Raw genomic sequence first — 13,401 nt, forward strand, 5'->3', positions numbered from 1 at the left:
AGAGGTTGATGGATCTAATAGACTATGGGGCTGTGGTGTCACCACAAGCATGCTTTCACTAAATAATATGACATAGTTAATGTATAACTTCATCATCATTTGCAGCAAAGTGTCAAGTTTGCCAACTCAGCACCCCAGACAATAAGGGCATTGAGGATAGGCTTCCCACATGGAAATGGGTGTTTCCGTTACAAGCAATTACGGCATTGATTGCTTTGTTTGGACTGTTTAGACTCATTAACCCCGGTGAGAAGATATGTGAATGTTTTTTTTTCTTCCTATCTGACATCCACAGCTCTTTTTGTAATAGATACAAATACTTATAGGAGTCTTTCATAGTTATTTCTGTTTTGTTCAATTGGAATACACACCAAACATTCCCATGCTGATCCATCTCATCTACTGCATTAGATAGTGACAACCTGGTATAACTGAGTGAGAATAATATTCAATGTACTGAAGTTAGTGGAAACTAAATAGTATAAAATTAATGATGGCAACGTATTGTTTGGTATAGTTTGAAGGATAGAAGACAAAATAAGAGACAAACTGCAGAAGAGTTCTAGAGACTTGATGATGTGCACTGAAACTGTTCTGGTGGCTTCCTGCGGTCCTAAACCTTACGCTAGTTTGTCCCCACATAAGGATAAGAATGCATTTATTGAGCTTCACGTGGGAAACTCATTATCTGCATTTAACCTATCATAAATTTTAGGTGCAGGGGGCAACAAGTATGCTGTACTCGAGGACCAACTCCAGATGTGAGTGGATGCTTCAGTCAACGATACAATGACAGGAAAATTAAGTCACTGGACCTCTTGGAGAAAGCCAATGCGAGCACAGTGAACATGCAAACTCCACACGTAAGTGTCCTGGCTCTTGAACCTTTGATCCTCTTGCTGTGAGGCAACAGTGCAAAAAATGCAGAAAATTATAGGTGAAAAATTCCCTGTAGTTTAGACAGACTGAGAAATTTGTCAAACAGATTAAAAAAGCTAAAGTCCAGGAGTCTCATGACCTATATGTTCATCACATAATATTACTGAGATTACTCAGCATCCCTCACAGTGGCTGCGTCTCCCCTCCGACTGCCACCGACTGCTAACTCTGCAGCAAAGGAAAATTTACTGTGGAAATCACAGTTTGAGGAGCTCATAAGGAGGAGAGGTTGTATCAAGGTGGAAAAGGGAGTACAAACCAATCGCCAGGAGCGTGTTGTAGTGAAATTTATATTTTAGAAATCTAATTTCATTTATCTGCTCCTCGTATGTAGGCGGGCTGAAATGTAGTTAGCTTTAACAAACCTCCAGGAAAGATTTTAGCATTAAAAATAAAGCGGCAAGGTGAAAGGGTAGAGCAGTGCCATGTACAGTAATGAACAGGCAGAGAACACACAGAGATATTGATTTGGAAAAAAAGCTGGAGTCAAACAGTGAGGGAGAGAGAGTGAGAGAGAGGAGGAGATCAGAGGTACCCAGGCACAGAGACTGGTGGCCTTGTGTGGGCGGATGGAGAACTAGAAGGTTTCTCTTGATGTTTTTGTTAAAGGGCACTTTTGTGATCTCTGGTCTCGGAGGAGTTTCTCACAACAAACCCCTTTTGCGCTGAAACCACTCAAACACTGGGTCATCGCACCGTTAGTGATGAAACATAAAACAATGGCTTCCTGACTGAAGCGCCGTTGTTGCTATAGTGATGAGTGAGCCAGAGCAGCTGAAAATCCCCTGGATGGAGAAACAGTAAATAATGTATTATCAAGGCACAAACTATTGCTGCTGCCGCTGCTGCTCTCTGCACATGCAAAGACTTCTAGAAACACATAATTATTGGTGTGTTTGTGTGTAGCTGGATGATGATGTAGAAGAAGTGAAAGACTGTTGTTTCAGGTGAGTGTTTTGAAAATAACTTCATTAATATGGTAATGAAGACAAATCGTGCTTAATAAGAATTGATTGTTTAGAAAAGTATTTTTTTCTTCATTACAAGATTGCTGGATCCCTTAAAAAGTGACATGAACTCCCCAGTGAAGAACAGCAACGCCTGATGATGACACTGAATGGAAAGTTTTGATCACACAGAGAAATATCATGGTTATCTGTTCAGTACATCACAGACTGAGCAAAGCAACAAATGATGCCCACAGTGGCAATGCAGAAAAAATGATAAAGGAGGTTGTTAACCTCATCAGCGACACACAAAAAATGATTGTGTAAAGTTGGTTTCGTTTAGCTCCTGATTTGAAATGATGGCAAAATATGTCAGTATGCTGTTTCTACTGAGGCAGGTTCCTCAGTAATGTACCCCATCCCATGTTAAACCAGTGGATGCCTGCAGCCTGAACCCATAAGAATCAGCTGACTTTTTTCGACAATAATATTACACTGTTCAATGGACCAAGGGAAAAGTTTGCCTTCATGCCATGAAAGTGTTCAGAGCTGCAGGCTCTGGAAGTGCACATGGGTGGCTCAGCTTTTTGTGCTTTTTAAATCAGCTTTTTTCCCCCTGTTTTTGAGCCTCACACACATTGACTTATTAAGACAGCTACATGGAAATTTCAGGACCAAAAAACACATTTAAGCTCAGATAAAAATCAAAACTCAAGTTTACCACCAAGTTTCAAAATCTAAACTGAAAAATAACGTTTTTATTCAGCATGTTTTTTTTTTTCTATAACCAAGTCTGTATAAATGTATGGTCTGATAGTGATGCTCAAATTGGATCAATTAAATATTCCTGCTTTAAAGTGACTCAAAATCACTGCACAGTTTGTAGTAGACAGGCCAGTCTATTGTGCTCATTTCACGTTTGGCCTCTCCAAAGCATGAAATGCACACGCATGCAGAAGTTGCAGTACCTGCAGGGGGCGATAATATATTAAAGCCGAGAAGTCGCAAGTGAGCAAGAAAAGTATGAAGTACATTCCAGGGTCTGTAATTGCCAGAAATGATTAAGCTGGGCAGCTAATATGTATTTACAATGTCTGTTTAAATGCTTCCCCGCGATTACTGAATTGAAATAAAATATCACCCTCTGCTGGCTCTCAGAGTCTGGCTCTAAATGTTCCTTTTTCATTAAAATTCCAACCTTTAAAAAATATTTTTCACATGGTGTTGTTAGAAGAAGTTGTGGTGAATTAAGATGCACATTTTGTAGTTCATTTTCTACATGTTATAGTTTCAACACAACGGACATCTTGCTTCACATTGTTTAAGACACTAGGTGATAAGGATACGTCCTTATCACTTCTCCTACCCACCCTTCCTTGACCTTAATGACATTTTCACTGAGATCAAGGAAAAGCAGTTAGAAAAAGGAGACAGGAGAAACCTTTGGTACACACATCAGAATTCAGGTAAAAGGCAAAAGCAACTCCAAAGCAAGAAGGAAACACAATGAAATGCTAAACACAAAGGGCAGACATCACCATTTCCCACACGTGGGACTAATAAAGGTTTATCTTATCTTATTTACACACACATCAGGTACTCGGGGAAGTAAACACATCTGGGAAAAATTAGGTTTAAGTGAAAACAATTTGGTAAAATGACAAAATTTGAGACAAGACACAAAACACATTCACTAATAAGATAAAAACAGAAAATGACAAATAAAACACAGAGGCAAGACACACAAACAGCAACTTGAACATTAGGAATACCAGGGAGGCTCGAAATGACACAACTGGTGACAGTCTATAACAGATTACACAGAGTATAACAGAGTGATAGAAATAACAGTTGGTACTCTGATTGTTTGAAGTGTTTTCTGATAAAAACAGATCCAATTAAAAAGGACATTTTGGTTAAACTTTCAAGGGTCACATTACCAAATGTGTTATCGCATAATTAAGGTCTCCTCTTTGCTTACACCAGGTTTATCTTTTTGCCTTCTGTGTCAGACAAATAAAAACTTGTCCTTCAGCCCTAAACATTTCATGTAGCTCCGGAAAACTCTGGAAAAACTAAGGCCATTTAAAAGGTGCCAATTTTTGACCCACACACCACCGTCATCCATTCATAGTGTGTCCATGTGTTTGATCGGTAGTATATGAACTGTAAATTTTCATAGCATGAAAGTTACGAATATGAAAAACAGATGACTGAGTGGGACAAGTGGGAACTTTACTATGTTTTATGGATTGTGACTTTCTGTTCTTAGAGTTCTTGGAGCATTACTGATGACTGTGCAAATAAAACACTGCATTTAGAGCAAGTTTTTTAAACATTTTTTCTTCTTTTCTCAATTTTTTCATCAAATCCAAAAGATAAATAAAACCCAGGTTTACTTGGATATTTATATTTTGAGAAGAAATGATTCAATGAGCAGTAATAACTGCTACTAAATGTTTCCGGTCGTTTCAGTAGCAAAGCTCTCATTGGTCCAAATGCTTTCCAGTCATTGGTTATGAAGGTCAAAGTTACCAGAGCCTGTTTGCTCAATAAAAACAAGGTTCCCTCCTCGGCCACAATTTTCATCTGTTTGATAGAAAACACTTGATTCTGATTATACCTTCAAATTGTGGAGAGATACAATGAGCACAGAGAGACAACAAACAACAAAACAGCCAACAGAAACACTTATCGGCTTAGTGAGTAAACACAAAACAGTAGCAGACATGCAACAGTGGATTGTTTTCCTCTATTAGTAAAGGATCAAGTCCAGTATATTAGTTTCACTGGCTTTTGTTTAGACAGTAGAAAAATGGGATAATAATTTAAGTCATGTAATAACGCAAATAATAAAAAAAAGCTGTATACTGAAAAACCTTTTCTGCATCTTGAAGCAAAGTTGGCTACGTTTCTAATCAGATTAGTTCTGACTTTAAATAAGAACCTTATTTGTTTTCAACCAACATTTAATTTATGAACATGCACATGCAAAACAATATGACCCTGGATTCCAGTATGATTGTCATGGCAAAGCAAATGAAGCAAAACAGATGAAAAAGGAACAACACAAAACTGTGCGAGCAGAAAACACAGCTCAGGCAGATAAGGCTCAAGCTGTCAGATCATCGCTTTTGAAGATTGTGCACCAACTTGAGTTCATAGTGCAGGTGAAGCTAGAAAGTGACTTTTGAGATTTCCTTTTATCTGAGCTTAATGCTTTCCTGGGTTAGTGCGTGCTTTTCTTTAATTCCTGGTATAAAACATTAACAGACAAACAGAAACACTGACTCAAACATGACCACACAAAGCACAGCAGAGCTGAATGTGTGCTGCTCTTATCTTGTGGATTAGAAACTGTATTTGTCCATTAACCAGGTTGAGAACTTGGTCTTTTACACTAAAATGTAACCATATCCAGATTCACACCCATTCCTCTATTTGTAGCTCCAGAAACGAGACCAATAAATGACGTTTTTAGGTACTTTTTAGATAGAAATGATGAATTAATCGAATGCTGATGTACATCTATGATTAAAGATAGAAGTCGAATTCATGCTCAAGCACGTGCACACATTTTTACAATGAGTAGGACTTATAAAAGAGAATGAGGAACACACGCAGCTTAACGAATCTGACAAAAACACTCAGGAAGCAAATCCATTGCCTTTGTGCATTTGAGACACAGTTTCAGCTACAGAGTTCTATGCTTGTGGCCTCTGGTCATTCAGGTCATTCACACCAGTTCCATTTCCACCCTACAAGTTTTCTTTTGAGGCAAATTTGTCGTGCTTGTGAGTCCTCAAATTTCTCTCCATATTTTCTTAACATCAAGGTAACCATTAATTTGTGTTTATTTTTACTTGGATATGGCTCATCTTGCTTGAACTATAAATAATCTGTTAGATTAAATCGCAGTAAATGCACCATGTTTTCTTTTTGTTACAGTTACCTTACTTTTGCTGCATAATTCTGTTGATAGCACAGCCTGCCACTTGTACTACGCCCTTGTGCTGATGAGGCTGATTGTAAAATATGAAAGGTGGTTGCAAAACAAACTCAAACCCTGAAGACTGACAACAGGAAAACATTAATAAAGTGAATAGGCTAAGTGTTGCATCTTTAGCAGTAAGATATAGTGTCAACTAATACAGATAAAATTGCAATAAGTCAAATCTTTGAACACCCCACACTGACACAGAGATTCAGATTTCATGGAAAACAGTACATCCTGGTGTTCCATAGTTATAATTGGACTGGATGTTAAGACTGTGTGTTGCCTTTGCTGTTTAATTGCTGCATAACTTCTCTCTCTCCCATGTGATCCATCTTCTACTCCTCCGCCTCACCAGAAGAAGCAATTCATCGCTCTGGCAACCGAGCAATGTTTTCATTATCAGATGCCTCCTCTCCCTCTGTCACTGGGCTAAAGACGGATGTAGGGGTCATCAACAGGAGATCAACCGCAGTATCGCCAGTCTTCATCTTTTGGGAGTTTAGTTGAGCAGCATAATGTCCCTGATAACTTTTTTCATCACTCTACTACTCTACTGCATAATCGAACAAAATTTCTCCCTCCCTGTCCTCTCTCAGCTCCTAAAAAAAACTTAATTCCAGTCCTCTTGAGCATAGATTGGATCAGTGTTTTGTTATGCTTTCATTTCAGTTTTGTCTCACTCAAGTTTTTGTCACTCATGGGAAGGAGACTTGGCATGCACTGTAATGCATATAGCCACATGCACACAGTGGTATCCTTTTTCTGCTGCTTTCAGCTGCAGGTGCAGAGGAGATTCGTGGGAAAGGGCAGTAAATTCCATTTCACTTCTCTGTGTGTTCCCAAGTATGGTCCAAATCAGTACCTGTCAATATACCCTCTGCTTTTTGTGAGTTTTTTATGATCTTACAGGTCAACATTGAAACACTGAAGAGGAAGCAGAAAAAAGTATGTACGCATTTTGTCTTCCCTGACAGAAAATTAGGGGTTCAAGACAGAAAGAGAGCGGGAGAGAGGGAAAAATCAGAAAAAAAGACAAGACTAAATAAAAATAGTTTAAATATTCATGTTTCTTTAGATGATTTATTCATGGGTAGCTGATATTCTCAGTTATTTATAAAACTGCTTGTGTGCCACCATTGTTGACAGAAGTCTAGCTGCTTTGTGTTCATGGAGGAAGGACACAATGGAAAATTGAACATGAAACATCAAGCATGAGCTCAAATGATGCCAGAGTGAAGGCTAGCTGTGACTGAATGTCAGCTGAGGAACACAGGAGCAAATTTTCTTAATGTGTGTGCATTGCATGCCACTGCTTTTCCAGCAGCTGCTGAGTTACTCAGTATTTATTCTTATCCATGTTTCTCTCCTGGCTTAAGATTTTGACCCCAGTTTCAGGCTGATGACGGGCATTGACCCCATGAATCCCCCGATACCGGCTTGGGTTTGGTGAGATCATCCACTGCAAGGACTGTGCAATTTTTTTCCCAAACCCCTGGTAAGTGCTGTTGTAAGTTAACTGAAATAGGCATCACAGAAACACTGCAGCCAAACCTTATTCAGTAGCCCTCAAGCACGTTTTATTTAACAGTGAAATAGTAGACATTATCTATCTGTGTCCTTGTCCTCATGCTGGGGCTCAGGACAAGCACATACGCACAGTCAGATACTCTGTGACAACAAAGAGGAAGTGAGTATTCTTTCTTAATATTACCTTCAATACCTGCTCTGCCCAGCAGAGCATGGCCAATCTGCATTGTGTAATCATCACGAAGGAAGGGAAGAGAAAAATTAGAGGTGGTGTTAGGATGTCTTAGGATGTGTAGGCATGCAAATGACCTTTATGAACACAGGGACCACATGGACAACTATCTACCTACAAAGGAACTTGGATCATCCAAAAAGGTGAATGTTTGACCCTTTTTTTTTTTTTACATAGGTTTTAAATATTGCACCAACATCTGAGGAGGATGGTGGTTTGTGGTAACTAGAAACTTTAAATTCAATGTGAAATAAAAACTTTTACACTTTATTTTTTTTCAAAATTCTTGTTCTGGTATCTTTGGCCTCTACAGGTGCAGAATGGTAACTGTGTAATCTTTTCATTATGTTATGAAAGAATAGAAGATTTCCGCTTGGAACACAGCAAGCTTTCCACCTGAACCTTTTATAACCAGGAACATATCGCTTCTGCGATTTAAAGATGGACAGCAGCACAGTCAGCGATGAATAAATAATAGCACAAATACAAACAGCAAAATAGTGAAAGTAAGCGTCCAAAAAAGTTAAACGTCAAAGCTAAGAAAGCACAAAGCTTCAGATACAAAATGCCACACAACAAAGTGAACAAAGACAAAAATGTGCATTATTGTTGCTGAAAGCACAGCTTGTTTTGTATGCATAGGAAACTGTAGTTGTCTCCATTTTACGAGCGTGCCCCTATCCCATTAACAGTGACAAGCTGCGCATGGCAATTGTGTATAAACCTCTGGTCTTTGATGGTGAGCTGGTGGGACACCAGCGTGTGAGCCAACCTGCCTTACACTCACTTTCAATGCTCAGGTATGGTCTGCAGGTAACATTAGCAATTAGCAAGTAAATGACCTTCAGTGATTTTTCACTGAAACAGATGAGTTTCCTCTTTCTAACCACCTTGGCCAACATGTGTGATGTAGATAAGCTGGAGTGTGTAAAAGTTGTTAACAACACTTTTAGTACAGTACATCAGCAAGGAAAGCTCTGACGGTGATTGAAAGTGAACCTCAGCTCTGACCATGTCCTGTCTAATAAAACAGGCAAGTTGCCAAGCTGCAGGCTCAGCAGCGCTTTCAGATTACCGTCGATGAGAAATCACTTGGATGACTCAATGTAATAAATGTAACCAACTGTTCAAAAAAGAATTTTTATTCCCCCTAATAAATATTGACAGTTAATCATGTCACACACGGTTCAAGTCTTTTAATTTGTTATTAACGTATTTAAATGAAATGTCTCGGTTTGCCTTTCTGTATAGGTCACTACAAGCCGCTCGAGCTGACTACTACAGTCTCAACAACAACATCAAATGAAAGGGAGACTCCAGGTGATGGCAACATCAGGGCAAATGTTTCACATTATATTAACACATTTTCCCTTGCAAAGAAATGAAATTAGAAAGTAGGTGATATGAAAGTACATACTGGGAGCGGATTTCTTATTACGGTTCATACTAATAGCTTTAATTTTTAATATCTCTGACTGTACAGGAACATTGATAATAATATTACAGAAGCAAGGTCAAGGCTGCACAATTGGAAATTAGGACCTCCGAGTCTTACATTTTCCCACTTTTTGTCATTATTTGACCTTTACACTCACTTATTATCTGTATGGAAATTAGAGTTGGACAACTGTTTCAAAGGAAATTTCAAGTAGAAGATAAGATAAGATAAGATAACCTTTATTAGTCCCACACGTGGGAAATTTGTTTTGTCACAGCAGGAAGTGGACAGTGCAAAAGTTATGAGGCAAAAATTTGAATACAATAAGAATAAATACAGTACACAACTGTACAGAATAGAATAAAATACTATATACAGTAGAATACAATAAAATAAATATACAATAAGATAAAAATAGAATACAAATACAAATACTATATACAACTGAGTAAAAATACAACGATGACAGAAAGGATTATTGCACTTAGTATTATTGCATATGTATGGATGTGTGTGCTTGATCAGTTAAAGTCTTTATTATGGAGTCTGACAGCAGTGGGGAGGAAAGACCTGCGAAATCTCTCCGTCCCACACCGTGGGTGCCGCAGTCTCCCACTGAAGGAGCTGCTCAGTGCTGTCACAGTCTGCTGCATGGGGTGGGATATGTTGTCCATCAGGGATGACAGCTTAGCCGCCGTTCTCCTGTCACTCGGTCGGTGATGATGCTGATTGTAACAAAAAAATTCAAGAAAAGAAATTCAAAACCAGTATTGGTTTGTACTGTAACTTGAATTTCAGTAAATATTTCAAATTTGTTCAATATCATATAATTAACTCAAAATCCATCCTGAAAAAGCATTTCCTAAAAAACACATTCTGCACTCACGCTTTTCTTTCACACTTGCATTCTGTAAATAATTCAGCGTAATCCTGTTAACTTCCTCCGGGAGAAACTTTTTCTCTACTGTCTATCTGAGGGCTCCTTTCAAGGCAGCCTCACACGTCAGATGGAGAACACATTTCCAACCTTATAGACTATAGTGAGAGCGCTACACTACAACCAGCGTGGGAGTATGCCTTTGATACCGATGTGTTTGAGTTTGGTGTTCACCCCTGGTATAAAGCATCACTGACATGGTTTAATACAGAAAGAAGAATTGGTACCACTTTACAATAAGGCTCCCCTTATAGATGCTAATAAATAGTTTATAGCTATATTATTAATTAATTTGTAAATGCTTTATAAACCATTATTAATGGTTTATTATGCATTAGTTAAGGGTGAGAAAGAGGAAAAAAACTGACCGGTTTCTTGCCAAATAGTGAGCCAAATGTGTTCACCTATATATTTCATCTAGAGTTGCTATATTAAACATTTCAGACTAAGTTACTATCCTGTAAGCACAATCAGCATTTGTAAACATATTTTTTATCATATAAAATTGTACTTCAGAAATGCATTATAAATATCCACAACTATCAATCGGAGCTTTGTTGTAAAGTGTAAAGCATAAAACCATTTATAAATGCCAAATGGGAGCCTTATTGTAAAGTGTAAAGCATAACACCATTTATTAATCACTAATAAACATAAATGACAAAAGAGAGTTTTGTTGTAAAGTTTAAAACATGTCAACATTTATTAAGGACTAATAAACATTTATAAATGCCAAATGGGAGCCTTATTGTAAAGTGTAAAGCATAACACCATTTATTAATGACTACTAAACATTTATAAATGACAAAAGATAGCTTTGTGGTAAAGTTTAAAACATGTCAACATTTATTAAGGACTAATAAACATTTATAATTGCCAAAAGTGAGTCTTAAATGTATAATGTCACCATTTATAACACTTAGACCTAAATTACAATCAGTGCTTGAAATAACATTTAACTACTGTCAAAAATGGCAATGTATTGTAAGAGTAACACATGTAACATTAAATGTGTTTTTTAAAACACCAAACAGTCACCCACTCCAAAAAAAGTTCATGCCAGACTGGTTCAAACTGGAAATATTTTTTGTATGTCCTTAAATAAGCGTCCCAGTGGTCCATCAGGGTGTCGCGAACCAAGCCAAGATGACCACTCAAGAACCATCAGGTGTTCCTCCAGCAACTTCTCAGTGCGATTTCCTCTTAGTCTACGGACATGTCCTTTGATGGTCATCCAAGCCCTTTCGATATGCTGTGTATGACTGCCAGATTGAGGATCTACAAACCACCTGCTGTGATTTACAGTGTAATGTCTGTACCCTATGTTTGTCAAAACATTTTTCTAGGCTCTCCACTCATCACTGATAATGGCACTACCCAACTTAACATGCTGTCTGATCAGAGGAACAAGGTGGCGCCTTGATCGTTTTTCAACAAGTTTTAACACGAGCCTTCGCCTTTTGTCTTTAATTCCCATCATTCCAAATACCCATTTCTTCCTTTTCCATGCATTTCCAAAGCGTCCATGTGCATACTGAAAACAAAAAGAATAAAATTAAACAGAATTAAAATGAAAAAGAATAAAATTAAATATCTACAAAGAAACATTCAAAAAGATGGTTGCTTCTACTAATTTTTTTTACTTATGGTAAAGGTTTCCATGTTTAGAGGACACAGTCAGATCTGCATTGATTCTAACAAACCTGTCTGAGAGTTTACCAACCTTTCGCTGATGACGGAGACAGCTTTCATCTATAACCACAAATTCTCTGTCACCACGAAGACGGTGTCCATTGTTTATTCTGTGTCTTTTAATTGCACGTATACAAACATGTCGAATGTGTCTTGCCATGCTACTTAGTGTTCTGGAGCTGCCAGCCACTTCATCATCGATCATATCTACTTGTCTGAGCCTGAGCCCTTGTGAAAATCTGTGATAGAAATTGAGGCAATTATTACTTACTGAGGCCCTAATTTTATTTCACAAGTCTCGTATTGGTGTTCAATTATGAAAGGTGCATTGCTATTAATGTCTACATCTACATATACCTGTAAATGAACTTCATCCAACTGAAAAGAGATGTTTTTGATTTCTCAAAGAGGGAGCCAGTTCTAATTGTTCTGGAAACTCTCCTATGACTTGCTCTTTTGCAGCACCTGAGAACATATCAATGAGTTAAGTAAAGAAATGGACCCTTAAACAAGAGCATTAATTGAAAAGATAATCACAAAATTAAGTATGAAGAAAATAATAATGAAAAGAGGTTAATGCTCCCTCTTGCATTGATAACCGAAATATTTTGTTATATTTACTACATGCACTACATTATCATGCATTATACATACCACATATATTGGTCTTTCTTCACCACGGAAATCATTTTCATCTTATGGTGACAAACAGGACATCTAAGCTTCTTTTTTAGCAGGTGTTTCTTCTGCAGCCATTTAATGAGCCTTAGTGCCTTATATTTAGTTTGTTTTCCTTCTATTCTGGCGCGCAATCTCATTCCCAAAGACATTCTGGTGGAAAAAAATGAGTAATTTATTTTATTATCACCTCGAAACACCGTAAAATACTCTATGGGAGTCTAGTGCAAATCGGTTCAGAGTTAAAGAACTTCACATGCTATATAAAACAAGCCCTATAATCAAAAATAGTCCCACGCAAAAAAGAGGATTGTCTCACCTGTTATAATGTATCTCCGACTTTGTTATGTAGATCTAACCCGCTGGATTCATGCTAAAAAAATATGTTCTGCTGCCAAAGGGAGGGAAAACAAATTTAATTTAAACGCAGAGGAGCTTATACAACCATCCAATCACAGTTAACTTTATTAAGGAAAGCCCCTCCTCTCAGAGCGCGACAGGCAGTGGAGCGCTCTGGAAGGTCAAGCCAAAGGGGCACGAACAGACACACTGAAGGCGCTCGTTCAAGTTGCTGCGCCATGGATGGAGCAGAAGATAAAAATTTGTGTGCGTCTGCGACTTACACAGTTAGCACACATTCGAAGAGATACAAAAAGCAGAGACTGGATGATCTAGATTGCACTAAGCCAACGACGTCAGCAGTTAGACATGAAGGTGAGTATAATGCTAGCTAGCTAGCTACCGAGCCATTTGGCTGCTAGCTACAGTGGCTAACTAACATCACATAACATGTGAATAGCTCTATTACTATTGGTTATTCCAAACGATTGATATCACTTAGTTGTATATTTTTAGTTTTGTTTATGTGCATCATTAAATTTATATTAAACACCCTGGTAAGGCAGTACACATAAGAATTATTTGCCTTGTTTTAGAAATGTCTGAACCACCACATGTGTATATAACATAATTTTTACAAAGTGGCTTTTTATAAATTCAAGTTGTAACCGTTTT

General features: G+C 37.9%; 1 long non-coding RNA gene across 2 annotated transcripts; it reads right to left on the reverse strand.

Annotated features, from left to right (window-relative positions):
- Window positions 1-11,811: 11,811 nt before the first annotated feature.
- LOC143413973 (uncharacterized) lies at window positions 11,812-12,887 on the reverse strand. Of its 2 annotated transcripts, XR_013094545.1 has the most exons (4): window positions 12,707-12,887; window positions 12,364-12,540; window positions 12,067-12,174; window positions 11,812-11,948 (listed from the first exon to the last, which is right to left on the reverse strand). It is a non-coding gene; the product is annotated as an uncharacterized LOC143413973 (long non-coding RNA). The 2 variants fall into 2 exon arrangements; XR_013094544.1 differs by having other exon boundaries at window positions 11,812-12,174; window positions 12,707-12,883.
- Between the last annotated feature and the right edge of the window lie 514 nt (window positions 12,888-13,401).

Source organism: Maylandia zebra, linkage group LG2 (assembly GCF_041146795.1).
Source record: "Maylandia zebra isolate NMK-2024a linkage group LG2, Mzebra_GT3a, whole genome shotgun sequence".
NCBI classification, from domain to species: Eukaryota; Metazoa; Chordata; class Actinopteri; order Cichliformes; family Cichlidae; genus Maylandia; species Maylandia zebra.